Here is a 15662-nt window from a genome sequence, read left to right as displayed (position 1 = left end):
GCTAACCTATTCATTGGGTTTAAAATTTCAACAATTATATTTTTAGCTTATATTCAACTTGAGTTTTCAAATGTGCCTCATCATTTCTGATAGTAACTTAAAAAAAAAAAGATCACTATTGGGGCTTGCTGGTGACCCTGTAGTAAAGAATCCACATGCCAATGCAGGGGACACGGGTTTGATCCTCGATCCAGGAAGATCCCACATGCCGTGGAGCAACTAAGCTTGTGTGCCCCAACTATTTAGGCTATGCTCTAAAGACCGGGAATTGCAATTACTGAAGCCTGCACACCCTAGAACCCACCCATCTCAACTAGACAGTAGGCCCCCCTCGCCGCTCCTACAGAAAAGTCATGCAGCAACGAAGATCCAGCACAGCCAAAACTAAATAAATAATGCTCATTTGTGGGGGGTTTTCCCATGTGGGAGTATAATATAAATTCACAATTGGCTGATGTGAAACTGCGGAAATCCTGAATACCTATGTTTTCCAGTTTCTGCTAGTGGCCAAGGAGTGCTAACAACTCCAACTGCTTTCTAGGGAACCGAATTAATGGGGAAGTTTCAGCCTTAGACCTCTTACTCCCCAGCAGGCACAAAGTTTCAGCTTTGGCATTTGACCCTAGAGCCACTTCTGCTTCACTCCTCACGCTCCAGTTAGAAAGGCTTCATTTAAATTAACTGATGGGGTGGAGGACTTGGGCGATTTCCTTTTTTTCTTGCAAATGTGTCAATGCTTATTCAAATTCAATAGGATCCACTTCTGAAACTCTTATCTTCCTACTCATTTTTGCTCCCAAGGGATTTTCCTTACTTTTGGGGGGTAAGGTCAACTATGTGCTTAAAAGGAGTTATTTTAATACGTTACCAAGCATTTCTGAGTGTTATATAGGAGGATTTTCAAGTAATATACTCTGCCACACTGCTAGAAATTTCAGGAGTCTTTTTCAAACATGTTTAAACTAGATCTCGCCCATTTTATACTATGCAGTTTTTCTATACCTACGTGTAGGATCATGGGTTTATTTATATAAGCTTATTTTTGTCAGGTTCAGATAATTTTTCTAGTCTACTGAGATCTTTTGAGCTGCTATTATCAAACCATCCACCCCTTCACTCTATTATATGAGCAGCCCATTAAAATTTTGTTCAAGCTGCTCTTTGTTTGGGCTTCCCTGATGGCTCAGATGGTAACGAATATGGCTGCAATGCGGGAGACCTGGGTTCGATCCCTGGGTTGGGAAGAGCTCCTGGAAGAGGGCATGGCAGCTCACTCCAGTATTCTTGCCTGGAGAATCCGTGTGAACCCAGGAGCCTGATGGGCTACATACAGTACATGGGGTCGAAAAGAGTCAGACACGACTGAGCGACTAAGCACAGCTCTTTGTTTATATGATCATTTCTTTTACTCCCCATTGAGAGGGAAAGATAGGGTATATGTCAGTTGTTTTTTTTTTTTTGGCCACACCTCGTGGCACACAGAACTTTCCTGACCAGGGATCAAACCTGTGCCCCTGCAGTGGATTGGGGACCAACATGGAAGCTTACTATATGTTATTTATTTTTTGATTTTTGACAGCATATTGGACTATACAACTCACAGGTGACAGTCATTAAACGCATACTGAATGGATGTCCTTACCTAAGTTGCTGACAAAAATACTGAACAGGATAAGCCCATGGTCAGAGCCCTGAGCCATGAGACTCTTGTTCCTAGCTGTCAGTGATGTATTGATTAGCATGCCTGGGTATGACCATTCAACTAATTATTTAATTATTTGACAAGTATTTGGTACTGCATTAAATTTACATTTCAGCCAGTTACCTGTGTCTATGAGGATATCCTCAAAGATCTTATCCAATGTTTAGCTGAAATCCAGATATATTCTGTCTATGGCATCTCCTTTTCTACTAAGCCTTACTGACGCATCTTAAATCCTTCACGAAGCCATTCTGAACATTCAGATGATACTGATCTCGTTAGTATCACTTTGAATTCAGCAACACACATTTTTACACTTTAATTATATACTGCCTATTAATTGTTTAATGTATTTGTAACTCTTCTTCCCATGAAATTTAACAGTGTTGAACATACAGCAAATTGCAAATAAATAACTGCTTTATTATAGAAGAATGCCTTTTAAATGTGTGAAATTTGGGAAGAAAAGGAGAACTCTCATCTCTAGTCCTACCCTCATTAGAGGAGCAAAGAAACCGGATTTTTCTATTTATTACTCTCAAAGGAAGGAAATAAAGACCACTGGACCACCAGGAGTTCCCTAAAGTCTGCTTTTATATCCTTAAAAATCTTATTTCTTCAAACAGTAGAGCAACAAACACTTGTGAAAGAAATGCATTCAGTTACAGTAACCCAAAGAATGAGAGGGCCTATACATTTTGCAGGAAGATGTGAATAGAATATTTTGAAACACTCAGTTAATCACTGTAGCATATTAACATGCATGTGTACATGCGTGTGTGCTCAGTCATGTCTGACTCTTTGAGGCTCCATAGACTATAGCCCACCAGGTTCCTCTGTCCATGGCATTCTCCAGGCAAGAATACTGGAGTGGGTTGCCATTTCCTTCTCCAGGGATTGAACCTGGGTCCCCTGCATTGGTAGGTGGGTTTTTTACCACTGTGCCACCTGGAAAGCCAGCATCCTAACACTTAAGTCCTAAATATTTTACTCAATTGATGACAACCATAAAGGAACTCCATAAATTATGAAGTACTTAATTATTGACAAGACTGGGAAAGCCACACTGTGTGCCAATTCTGGAAAACACAGGAGTTATATTTTCATATCTTTCTCAAAAAATAAGAAACATAAGTGCTGAATATAATAGCCAGTGAGCATCCACAAAGTTTTCTAGTTCAGTGTTCCTCACACTATTATTCATGGACTTCTATGGTTACTTGGTGAAGGAAATGGCAATCCACTCCAGTATTCTTGCCTGGAAAATCCCATGGACAGAGGAGCCTGGTAGGCTATAGTCCATGGGGTCACAAAGAGTTGGATAGACTGAGCAACTTCACTTTTACTTTTCTGTGATTACTGAGACTCCCTCAGGAGGTCTATAGAATCCAAGCTATTTTCACAGTAACACTAAGACACCATTTACCTTTTTCACTGTATTGACATCTGCATAAATGGTGCACAAAGGCAATGGTGAATAAAATTGCTTTACCTTAGTACAAACCAAGGCAGTGGCATCAGAGTGTATAGCAGTCATTGTATTCTTCAATGCCAACACTTATTGAGGAAAAAAAAAGACAGTTTCACTTAAGAACAACCTTGGTGAAGGAAGCAGAAAAAATAATTGTTTTTTATGAAATCTTAACCTTGGGGGCACTTTAAAAAATATTGCATGTGACAAATGGGAAGTATGCCTAAAATCTTTCTGCTGCATACCAGTGGGTTTTCATTTAACAGAGCAAGGGAAGTTCAGATGTGGTTTCATACGGCACACTACAACTCATCTTCATGAAACTTCTACTTGTCAAAAAACAATCCAAGAATATCCAGAATTATCTGAAAAAGTTATTAAAATATTCCTCTTCCAACTACTTATCTGTGTGAGGCTGGATTTTTTTTTTTAATACTTTCAACCAAAAAAAATGTATGGTAACAGACTGAACACCGAAATATGAAAATCTGGCTACACTCTATTAAGCAAGGTATTAAAGAGGCTGAGAAAGAAATACAGAACAATGCTACTTTACTAAATTTTTGCATTTTGGGACATTTTTTTCATAAAAATGTCGGTAACTCCTACAATGCAACAGCAAAAAAAAAAAAAAAAAAAATCTGACATAAAAATGCACAGAGGATCTAAACAGACATTTTTCCAAAGAAGATATTCAGGAAACCAACAAACATGTGAAAAGATGCTCAACATCACTAATCAGCAGGGAAATGCAAATCAAAACCACAATGACATATTACCTCACACCTATTAGAATGGATATTATCAAAAAACCCCCCAAGAAATAGCAAGTGAGGTTGTGGAAAGGATGAGGAGAAAAGGGAAACCTTTTGCACTGTTGACAGAATGTAAACTGGTACAACCACTATGGAGAACAGTACAGAGGCTCTTTAAAAACTTTAAAATAAACTACCATATGATCTAGAAATTGCACTTCTGGATATTTACCCAAAGAAAATGAAAACACTAGCATGAAAGAATATATGTACCCTCATGTTCTCTGCAGCATTATTCACAAAATGTGACACACACACTCTCACACACACAATGGAATACTACTCAGCTATAAAAAAGAAGGAAGTATTTCATTTTCGACAACATGAATAGGCCTCGAGGGTATTAAGCTGTGGGAAATATGTCAGAGACAGAAAAGTACCGTTATCATCTCACTTATATGTGGAATCTAAACAAAACAAAACAAAATGCCAAGCTCCTAGATTCAGAGAACATATGAGTGGTTGCCGAGGCTGGTGTGGGTGAGATGGGTAAAGGGAGTCAAAAGGCACAAACTCCTCGTTTGCATGTGGTGGCAGAGGCTAACCAAACTTAATCGTGGCGGTTATTTCACAGGCTATATCATGTCTTATTCTGTTGTACACCTGAAATTAATATAATGCATGTCAATTATTCTTAAAATCTTAAATGTTTATAATGGGTTATAATTATTACATTACATGAATAAATACACAATCTAAAAATTTTGCTTTAATTTCTAACTTAAAAAAAATTAATTTCTAATTTTTTAATTTCTACTTTTGCTTTAATTTCTGGTAAATATAAATCATCTAAATAAAAGCTCTTTGTAGTCCTCGACAATCTTAGGGTAAAGGGATCCCCAGACCAAACTATCTGACAACAGCTCCTGCAGTTGATAGAAGCATCACTTTGGGAAGTCCTGCTCCACCTTACATACAGCGGGAGTTACAAACTACCTCATTTATCTTATTTATCAAGAAATACTTAGGGCTACTATTTGCTACTTGTCCATTTTCTCCAGCACTGCAATGATGACCTATACACTATTCTAAGGTGAACACCAGGCAAGTCCAGAAATACAACTTTGTCAAACCACCCCAGAAGTCCCATCCCAACCACACCTTCCTTCTCCTGCTGTATGTAACCATTATCCTGCTTTTATATTAATCATTCCTTTGCCATTTGCCTTCTATCATGAGCTTCCCGAGACACTAAAGATTAGTTTTGCCCATTTAGAAAAAAAAAACAAGTGTCTTCTAGGTCTTTGGTAATTGATAGGGTTCTCCAGCTTCCCTTTCATTTACATATAATGTTATCTATTGAAGAACCCAGCTGAACTATAGATGAGGATGTACAGAGTTCCTGGGTTTTGCCAACTGCATATTCTTGGTGCAGTTCAGCATATTCCTCTTCCTTGGTATTTCTGAAAAACTGACAGATGGATCCTGAGACTGGATTAGACTCAGGTTCTGTCCCCCTTTGGCAAGAATATAGGAGGCACATAATACCTCATTATCTCTCTTTTGTGATGTTAAGAGCCACTGATGCTTACTGCTACTGTCAGTGGGGATTATTAAATAGTGATACTTTTAATTCTATAATTTTTTAAATTTATTAGTTGGAATACATTTATAAAGTGATTCTCAGTTCAGTTCAGTTGCTCAGCCATGTCCGACTCTTTGTGACCTCATGGACTGCAGCATGCTAGATTTCCCGGAGCTTACTCAAACTCATGTCCATTGTGTCGGTGATGCCATCCAACATCTCATCCTCTGTGGTCCCCTTCCCCTCCTGCTTTCAGCATCAGGGGCTTTTCAAATGAGTCAATTTCTTCACATCAGCTGGCCAAAGTATTGGAGTTTCAGCTTCAGCATCAGTTCTTCCAATGAATATTCAGGACTGATTTCCTTTAGGATGGACTGGTTGGATCTAGTTGCTACCCAAGGAATTCTCAAGAGTCCTCTCCAGCACCACAGTTCAAAAGCATCCATTCTTCAGCGCTCAGCTTTCTTCACAGTCCAACTCTCACATCCATATAGGACTACTGAAAAAACCATAGCCTTGACTAGACGGACCTTTGTTGGCAAAGTAATATCTCTGCTTTTGAATATGCTGTCTAGGCTGGTCATAGCTTTTCTTCCAAGGAGCAAGCATCTTTTAATTTCATGGCTGCAGTCACAATCTGCAGTGATTTTGGAGCCCCCAAAATAAAGTCTGTCACTGCTGCCATTGTTTCCCCATCTATTTGCCATGACGTGATGGGACCAGATGCCATGATCTTAGTTTTCTGAATGTTGAGCTTTAAGCCAACTTTTTCACTCTCCTCTTTCACTTTCATCAAGAGGCCCTTTAGCTCTTTGCTTTCTGCAATAAGGGTGGTGTCATCTGTATATCTGAGGTTATTGATATTTCTCCCTGCAATCATGATTCCAGTTTATGCTTCATGCAGCCCGGCATTTCCCATGATGTACTCTGCATACAAGTTAAATAAGCAGGGTGACAATATACAGCCTTGATGTACTCCTTTCCCGATTTGGAACCAGTCTGTTGTTCTGTGTCTAGTTCTAACTGTTGTTTCTTGACCTGCATACAGATTTCTCAGGAGGCAGGTCAGGTGGTCTGGTATTCCCAGAGTGTGTGATCACACCATCGTGATAATCTGGGTCATGAAGATCTTTTTAGTATAGTTCTTTGGTATATTCTTGCCACCTTGTCTTAATATATTCTTCTTCTGTTCATGATGCTTACGAAAAGATCATCAGGAAATCAATCATCTTGGCCTGTAAATAACTCCATGTTCAAGATCTTCACAACCCAGATAATCAAGATGGTGTGATCACTCACCTAGAGCCAGACATTCTAGAATGTGAAGGCAAGTGGGCCTTAGGAAGCATCACTACGAACAAAGCTAGTGGAGGTGATGGAATTCCAGTTGAGCTATTTCTAATCCTAAAAGACGATGCTGTGAAAGTGCTGCACTCAACATGCCAGCAAATTTGGAAAACTCAACAGTGGCCATAGGACTGGAAAAGGTCAGTTTTCATTCCAATCCCAAAGAAAGACAATGCCAAAGAATGCTCAAACTACCGCACAATTGCACTCATCTCACATGCTAGTAAACTAATGCTCAGAAGTCTCCAAGCCAGGCTTCAACAGTATGTGAACTGTGAACTTCCAGATGTTCAAGCTGGTTTTAGAAAAGGCAGAAGAACCAGAGATCAAATTACCAACATCCGCTGGATAATTGAAAAAGCAAGCAAGTTCCAGAAAAACATCTATTTCTGCTGTATTTACTATACCAAAGCCTTTGACTGTGTGGATCACAACGAACTGTGGAAAATTCTTCAAAGGATAGGAATACTAGACCACCTGACCTGCCTCTTGAGAAATCGGTATGCAGGTCAGGAAACAACAGTTAGAACTGGACATGGAACAACAGATTGGTTCCAAATAGGAAAAGGAGTATGCCAAGGCTGTATATTGTCACCCTGCTTATTTAACTTCTATGCAGAGTACATCATGAGAAACGCTGGACTGGAGGAAGCAGAAGCTGGAATATAGAATGCTGGGAGAAATATCAATAACCTCAGATATGCAGATGACACCACCTTTATAGCAGAAAGTGAAGAACTAAAGAGCCTCTTGATGAGGGTGAAGGAGTAGAGAGAAAAGTTGGCTTAAAGCTCAACATTCAGAAAACAAAGATCATGGCATCCGGTCCCAACACTTAGGCAAATAAAGAAATAGTGCAAACAGTGGCAGACTTTATTTTTTGGGGCTCCAAAATCACTGCAGATGGTGACTGCAACCATGAAATAAAAGGACGCTTATTCCTTGGAAGGAAAGTTATGACCAACCTAGACAGCACATTAAAAAGCAGAGACATCACATTGCCAACAAAGGTCTGTCTACTCAAGGTTACGGTTTTTCCAGTAGTCATGTATGGATGTGAGAGTTGGACTATAAAGAAAGCTGAGCGCTGAAGAATTGATGCTTTTCAACTGTGGTGTTGGAGAAGACTCTCACGAGTTCCAACCAGTCCATCCTAAAGGAAATCAGTCCTGAATATTCATTGGAAGGACTGATGTTGAAGCTGAAACTCCAATACTTTGGCCACTTGATGTGAAGAGCTGACTCATTTGAAAAGACCCTGATGCTGGGAAAGATTGAAGGCGAAAGGAAAAGGGGATGACAGAGGATGAGATGGTTGGATGGCATGACTGACTCAATGGACATGAGTTTGAGTGAACTCTAGGAGTTGGGGATGGACAGGGAGGCCTGGCGTGCTGCAGTCCGTAGGGTCACAAAGAGTCGGACACAACTGAGCAACTGAACTAAACTGAACAGTAATGTAGTTGTCACTTCTTATCTGCTACTTCTCAATTTCTGGTCTGCCACTCCATCATAAAGTGATTCTACCCCTACTAATTGGTTATCTATTGGCTCAGTGCACTTAGAAAAGGCATGGGTAATACTCAATTCCTTTACCAGTTTTTAAGATAATGAATTGGTTTTCTACCACCCTCTAAGGTATCCAATTATTTTTTTTAATTAATTTATTTAATTGGAAGCTAATTACTTTACAATATTGTAGTGGTTTTTGCCATACATTGACATGAATCAGCCATGGGTGTACATGTGTTCCCCATCCTGAACCCCCCTCCCACCTCCCTCCCCATCCCATCCCCTTGGGTCATCCCAGTGCACCAGCCCTGAGCACCCTGTCTCATGCATTGAACCTCGACTGGCGATCTATTTCACATATGATAATATACATGCTTCAATGCTATTCTCTCAAACATTGTTACTTTAAAAATACCATTAAGAATGAATGAATTTATGGTGTTCTAAATGGAAAGGAAATCCAAAAAAGAGGGGATATATATAAGTATATAGCTGATTCACTTCGCAGTACAGCAAAAACAACACTGTAAAGCAACTATGAAAGTGAAAGTGAAAGCGAAGCCATGTCCAACTCTTTAGGATCCTGTGGACTGTAGCCTACCAGGCTTCTCCAGGCAAGAATACTGGAGTGGGTTACCATTTCCTTCTCCAGGTAATCTTCCCAACCCAGGGATCGAACCCAGGTCTTCCGCATTGGAGGCAGACGCTTTAACCTCTGAGCCACCAGGGAAGCTATATAGTTGCTATACTATAGCAACTATACTCCCAATAAAATTAATTAAAAAAAAAGAACTAGTGGATTTAAACATACCTGATTAACTTCTCATGAAATTAAAAGATGCTTACTCCTTGGAAAGAAAGTTATGACCAACCTAGACAGCATATTAAAAAGCAGAGACATCACTTTGTCAACAAAGGTCCATCTAGTCAAGGCTATGGTTTTTCCAGTGGTCATGTATGGATGTTAAGAGTTGGATTGTGAAGAAAGCTGAGCACTGAAGAATTGATGCTTTTGAACTGTGGTGTTGGAGAAGACTCTTGAGAGTCCCTTCAACTGCAAGGAGATCCAACCAGTCCATCCTAAAGGAGATCAGTCCCAGGTGTTCATTGGAAGGACTGATGTTGAAGCTGAAAATCCAATACTTTGGCCACCTGATGTGAAGAGCTGACCCATCTAAAAAGACCTTGATGCTGGGAAAGATTGAGGGCAGGAGGAGAAGGGGATGACAGAGGATGAGATGGCTGGATGGCATCACCGACTCAATGGACATGGCTTTGGGTGGGCTCCGGGAATTGGTGATGGACAGGGAGGCCTGGTGGGCTGCGGTTCATGGGGTTACAAAGAGTCGGACACAAATGAGCGACTGAACTGAACTGATTAACTTCTCTGCCAAATTTCTAAACAGCACATTTTGGCCATCCAAGGCTAAATTTAACTACAGTTTTAGCTTTAGTGAAAGACTAGCTTTACACCTGAGAAGGTCTATCTCCATAAGCAAAAACAATGGAAAAGGCTGACAACTATAATTAGTTCTCAAATACATGACAAAATTCAGGGTAGATTTAAAAATACGATTTTCTTAACAGAAATGCCAAGGTTAAGTTCAGACAAAATTTAAGAGATTAGGAAATGTTTTGCTAACTATATTTTTAAAAACTCTTCAATGACTTCTTGGTTTTTAGAATAAAATTAAATCTCATTAGCTTGGTTCATAAGGGATGTCATGATTTGGTGTCTAAAAGGAAGAAAGCCTTTTCATGCTCCCTGTGAACAAAATTATGTAAATAAATAGCTTCTTTTCACCAAAATGAGATAGGAAAGACTTTCCCAAAAAGACATTTCTTCCCACACTACAGAGTAATTATGTTAAAATTTTTCGAATATAAGAGATTTTAAATGCCCATGCTTCTCATTCTCACTAAGTATACACAAGACCTCAACAATTATATAAACAGTGTTCCTCAATTTGGGATCCTCAGGTATAGTCTCAGTGAGACTATATATTCTAGATGAGAATTTGAGTGATCCGTTTTCCCTTGTGTGATTGTTCTTAAAATAATACAAGCCTAATTTGGATCAGCTGGCTAATCACCTTAGTATCAAGTACTACTTCACAATTTTGGTGCTCACGTACCTGCTCAGGGATATACTTGGGCCAAGCAGTTATTCTTGAATAATTGAGGGCTAATAAAAAAGGGGCAGGCAGACTTAGTACGTAAATGATGCATTCTACCAACTGAAGGCCATGTTACAGTACATTTTTCCTCTGAAGAAAAATATAGGGAGAACTGGGTCATCACACGGCACACAATAGACTGGCTGAACTCAAAACAGAACTTAAGAGAGAAATTTCTTAATGGATTGGAGTTTCTGTTTGGGGTGATGAAAATGTTCCAGAGTTAGATAGTGGCTGATGCTCACACAACACTGTGGATAAACTGGAAGCCGCTGAATTAAATATTTTCAAAATGATGGCTTTCATCTTATGTAATTCCTAAGATAAAATGTGTTTGTAGTTGCATAATGGTTTCCCTGATGGCTCAGACAGTAAAGAATCTGCCTGCAATGCTGGGAACTCAGGTTCGATCCCTAGTTTGGGAGTATCCCCTGAAGAAAGGAATGGCAACCCACTCCAGTATTCTTGCCTGGTATTCTTCTATTCTATAGACAGAGGAGTCTGGCAGGCTACAGTCCCTGGGGTCACAAAGAATTGGACATAACTGAGCACCTAACACAAAAGTGACAACCCTGTGAAGTTTATGTCTAGTTTTATGTTTATTCATATCTGTTACATTAAAACAAGTTAAAATAGATGTATTGACCTATTTTAAATTAATACGGGGGATTGGTGAGACACCATTTGTCCTTTTAAAAAGGGCTACATATGAAAAAAGTTTTAGAAAAACTTATATGCATGACTCATAAACATAGCTTATTTCTCTGAAACTTTACTAATAAAACATTTAATAAATATGGGAACTTAATACAAATTTTCTATCTTCTTTATAAATTAATCTAAGACCTTTCAAGATTCTCATTTATCCACATAACATTTCTACTTCCAAAAACTGAATACCAATTGGAACACAGTAGCTCCTCAACAAATACACACTGTTTTAAGAAAGAGGAACAAAGATACCAAAAATCAGGCACTGAGAAACAGAAACCCGGGTTTCCGTGTTGTTCCAGGGTACTTCAGTTTCTGCTTGACCCTTTACAATTAAACAGAGTCACTAGTCAAAAACTTCCAGTGATTTTAGAGCCTTTTAGTAATTAATAAATTCAAAAAGGAGTATCTTTTCTGACAACTGTAAAACAGTAGGCTGTTTTACATAGGCACCCTGCAGTAAGAGGCACAGCGATAGGAATATGAAGGAAACAGCTAAGAACTTCTGAAGGTTAAGGAACTTGACAAGCACAGCTTGAAAAGCATACTAAGCTCAGGTCCTGTGGAGTAGGCAGCAAAATATCAGACACAAGTCTTTCCTATTACACGAGAACTAAGAGTTTTAATTCTGGTAGTAAAGAGATCAAAAGTACTTCTGCCAACAGATCAAGATATTTTAGAAAGCAAATAGTTTAACGACAAGTGTACTTTGGAAATACATTTAATAAACCCAAATAAAATTCACTTATTCAACCAAAACTAATCTGTATATGCTTCATGGTGGTAATTTATAATCTACAAATAACTTTATATATACAGATATATATCACTCTAAAATTTTTCTCACCGTTATTGAAAAATTCAGAAAATATGCAAGTTTACAATTTTTTGAGCTCTTATTGTGCTGTGCTGTGTGCTTAGCTGGTCAGTCATGTCCATCTCTTTGTGACCCCATGGACTGTAGCCTGCCAGGCTCCTTTGTCCATGGGCACTCTCCATGAAAGAATACTGGAGTGGGTTGTCATGCCCTTCTCCAGGAGATCTTCCCAACCCAGGGATCAAACTCAGGTCTCCCAAATTGCAGAAGGATTCTTTACCATCTGAGGCAATAGAGTAAAACTTTGAAACTCACAGATTAGTTTTTTTTTAAGTAGGAAAATACATTTTTAATGCTATATTGATTCCAATTTTACAAATTTACAACTGGATGAAATATAACAAAATGTTAAGCATCTATTATCTAGACTGTGGGACTACAGATGATCTAAAATTTTTTTCCAGTTTTTCACATTTATTACCTTGAAATTAGGAAATTTTTTTTCTTAAAAAATTCCTAAAAAAAAAAAAATTCCTTTTCCTTTTCAATGATTTTTAAAAATTTAAGTACAATCGATTTACAATATCATGTTAGTTTCAGGTGTAGTGCACAGTGATTCACTATTTTTGTGGGTTATACTTCATTATAGGTTATTACAAGATAATGGCTATAATTCCCTTGCTATAAAATATACCCTTGTTACTTATCTGTTTTACATACAGTAGTTTGTATCTGATCACCCCATGCTCCTGATTGGCCTCCCCTCTAGTAACCATGAGTTTATTTTCTGCATCTATGAGTCTGTTTCTGTTTTGCATACACATTCATTTGTATTATATTTTAGTTTCCACATATGAATGATATCATATAGTATTTCACTTTATCTACTTATTTCCCTAAGTACAATATTCTCTAGATCCACCCAAGTTGCTGTAAATGGCAATATACCATTCCTTTTTATGACTAAAACCTCACAGAATCAATCAGTCAAAGCCTGAGTCTATCAAGAGTGACCTTGACTCTATCGAGGTTGATGACAGAGTAAGTTTTCTATTTTGCTAAAGCTGGGATGCAGTAGCAAGGCACTTATGTAGGTAACAAGTAGACTAATTAACCAGTCAACATTGACTGCTTAACCCTCTTTTCATCCTCAAAATCACCCAATATGAAGCAGACGTTATTCCCTCTTTTCCAATGAAAAAACTGAAAATTCTACCTAAAGAGCAATGAGTGTTTCACATTGGCTATTGAATAGAATTACATGAATAAAGACAAGAGGTGCCGGTAGGATCCCTGGGTCAGAAGGATCCTCTGGAGAAGGGCACAGCTACCCACTCCAGTATTGTTGCCTGGAGAAGTCTATGGACAGAGGAGCCTGATGGGCTACAGTCCATGGGGTCGAAAGGAGTTCCAGATAAAACCAGCAACTAACATTTTCACTTTCATATAATGTTATAACAGTTATTCCTGGTCAGTCTTCGAGTAGTGATTAGGGGTAAAGCTGTTAGGGGAAAAAAAAGGTCCTATGACATTGTTTCAGGGGGATATAGTCCATAAAAATGTTTGGAAAAAGAAAGCTCTAATGAACAGAAAAGATGGGAGCAACCAACAGACATGAAAACGAAATAAAAATGAAAGCAGACCGAGTCCCTGGGGTTTGCAGAACTTGGAGAGAGAAAGATCCTGTCCATACACACTCCTTATAAGGACTGTAGGGGTACTAGAGGGGCCCTGGATTTAATCAGAAGGAAGTGGTGGCTCAGATAGTACATGCAAGAGACCTGGGTTTGATCTCTGGGTTGGGAAGATCCCCTGGAGAAGTAAACGGCTATCCACTCCAGTATTCTTGCTTGGAGAATTCCAAGGACAGAGGGCCATGGGGTCACAAAGAGTCAGACAGGACTGAGTAACTTAACACTTTCACTTTCCCAGTACCCCAGACAACAGTAAGAAAACTAAAGCTTCGATGATTAAAATTATCTGCCCAAAGTTACACTGTGATTAAATGAATTAAAATTTAGGTGCTGCTTCAAATCCAATGCTCTTTCCACTAAACCATACTGCCTAAAAAAATAAATTCCTTTTTAAATCTTAACGAAGCAAAAGATCAAGTTATTTAGTAAAAAATATACATACCAATAAATACATGACTCGATCCTATTTGTACTTAGTGGAAAAGAAGGAATACTGGCAAGAAATCTATATTTGAAGCTTAATATTAGAGTTTTAATCCTGGCTCTCACTCATTCTGACTTTGGGCAAAAACCACAATTTCCAATTATTTTGCTTGCCTGGAGGAAGCTTGTACCTTGACATAAAAATCAAAAGAAATGGTTCATCTGAAAATACTTTATAAATGAGGTTCATACTTCTGGCTGCAACAATATGGTCAACTAGTTAGCTTCAAACCTTCCTGACACAAACATCTAGAGTTGCCATTTAAATATTTTAAGACAGAAGTTACTTTAAATGCATGGCTGTGGTAACTAAGGAGTAGGGGGAATCAACGAGTGCCAAAAACTAAGAGAGAAGTAAGCATAAAAGAAATTCAAAGTAGGCATAAAAGATAGCCTGTGACTGTCCTAGTGCAGATGAGGGGAGTCAGTTTTGGTAATCCAGGGGTTTACATTGTGACTTCTGTACAAGGACAAGAGACATTTTGGGCCTGCACTGGGTCGGAGCTGGAAATGAGCCCCCAAGGATTCTTGATTTACTAATATATAAAATGTCTCACTTAAAAAAAAAGTAAGTTAAAAATCTGCCCACCACAGAGGGAGACAATAAGGAAGCATGTCTATCTTAATCTGGACTCTGGGTAAAGAGGGAAAAAAAAAAATCCCTTGAGAATCTGGAACCAAAGAGTGGTGTCAAACTCTGGTTCAGGAAATTGCAGGTCAAGAAACTAACATATAAATTGACCTTGAGCCAAGGACATTCCTACCAGGTGGAGTTAAATACAAAACCTCTCCACTAGAGGGCACCTCCAATCCAGACCACAGACAAATCTCTATTCTAGCTTATCTCATAATCTAATGAAAACAATATGAAGAGAGCAAGAATCAGTAAACTAACAACAGAATTAAACCTCTAAGAAATTCACGTAAGAAAACATGACAGAATGAGTACAGATGCTGAAATAATCAAAACCTTAAGAGAATAAGACACTATGAACAAAAAAGGCAGATTTGAATAAAGAGGGAATAAAATTTAGGCGAATATAAGCTAATTAATCCAAAAGCTTTAGGTGAGTTAAACAGCTGAATAATCACAGCTGAAGAATGAATTAGTGAACTAAAAGAGAAATCTGTGGAAATTATATGGACTAGAAAAAAAAAGACATGAGATACAAATGGTTAAGACACAGAGGAGAGAGAACAAGATGATCCCAATATATGTCTAAAACGGTTTCCAGAATGGAAGATACAGAATGCAAAAGGCAATATTCAGAGAATTTTCCAGAACTGATGAAAACTAGAAATCCCTAATTTCAAGAAACATACACCAAACAGAATCAATAAATATCAACCCACCCCACTTTGTAGTAAAACAAAGAGATCTTAAGAGTGACCACATAATTTATTTTCC

The 15662-nt window shown here is 38.5% G+C and overlaps 1 protein-coding gene and 1 non-coding gene across 3 annotated transcripts in view; both read right to left on the bottom strand.

Annotated features, from left to right (window-relative positions):
- Positions 1-15662, bottom strand: part of XPO7 (exportin 7) — a 91197-nt gene that overhangs the window by 57909 nt on the left and 17626 nt on the right. The window lies entirely within an intron of this gene.
- On the bottom strand, positions 9031-9102 carry TRNAW-CCA (transfer RNA tryptophan (anticodon CCA)). Its single transcript has one exon. It is a non-coding gene; the product is annotated as a tRNA-Trp (tRNA).

The sequence above is a fragment of the Bos javanicus genome, chromosome 8 (assembly GCF_032452875.1).
Source record: "Bos javanicus breed banteng chromosome 8, ARS-OSU_banteng_1.0, whole genome shotgun sequence".
Classification (NCBI taxonomy): domain Eukaryota; kingdom Metazoa; phylum Chordata; class Mammalia; order Artiodactyla; family Bovidae; genus Bos; species Bos javanicus.
The sequence above is the reverse complement of the archived record's forward strand: the minus strand, read 5'-3'. Positions and strand labels throughout refer to the sequence as shown.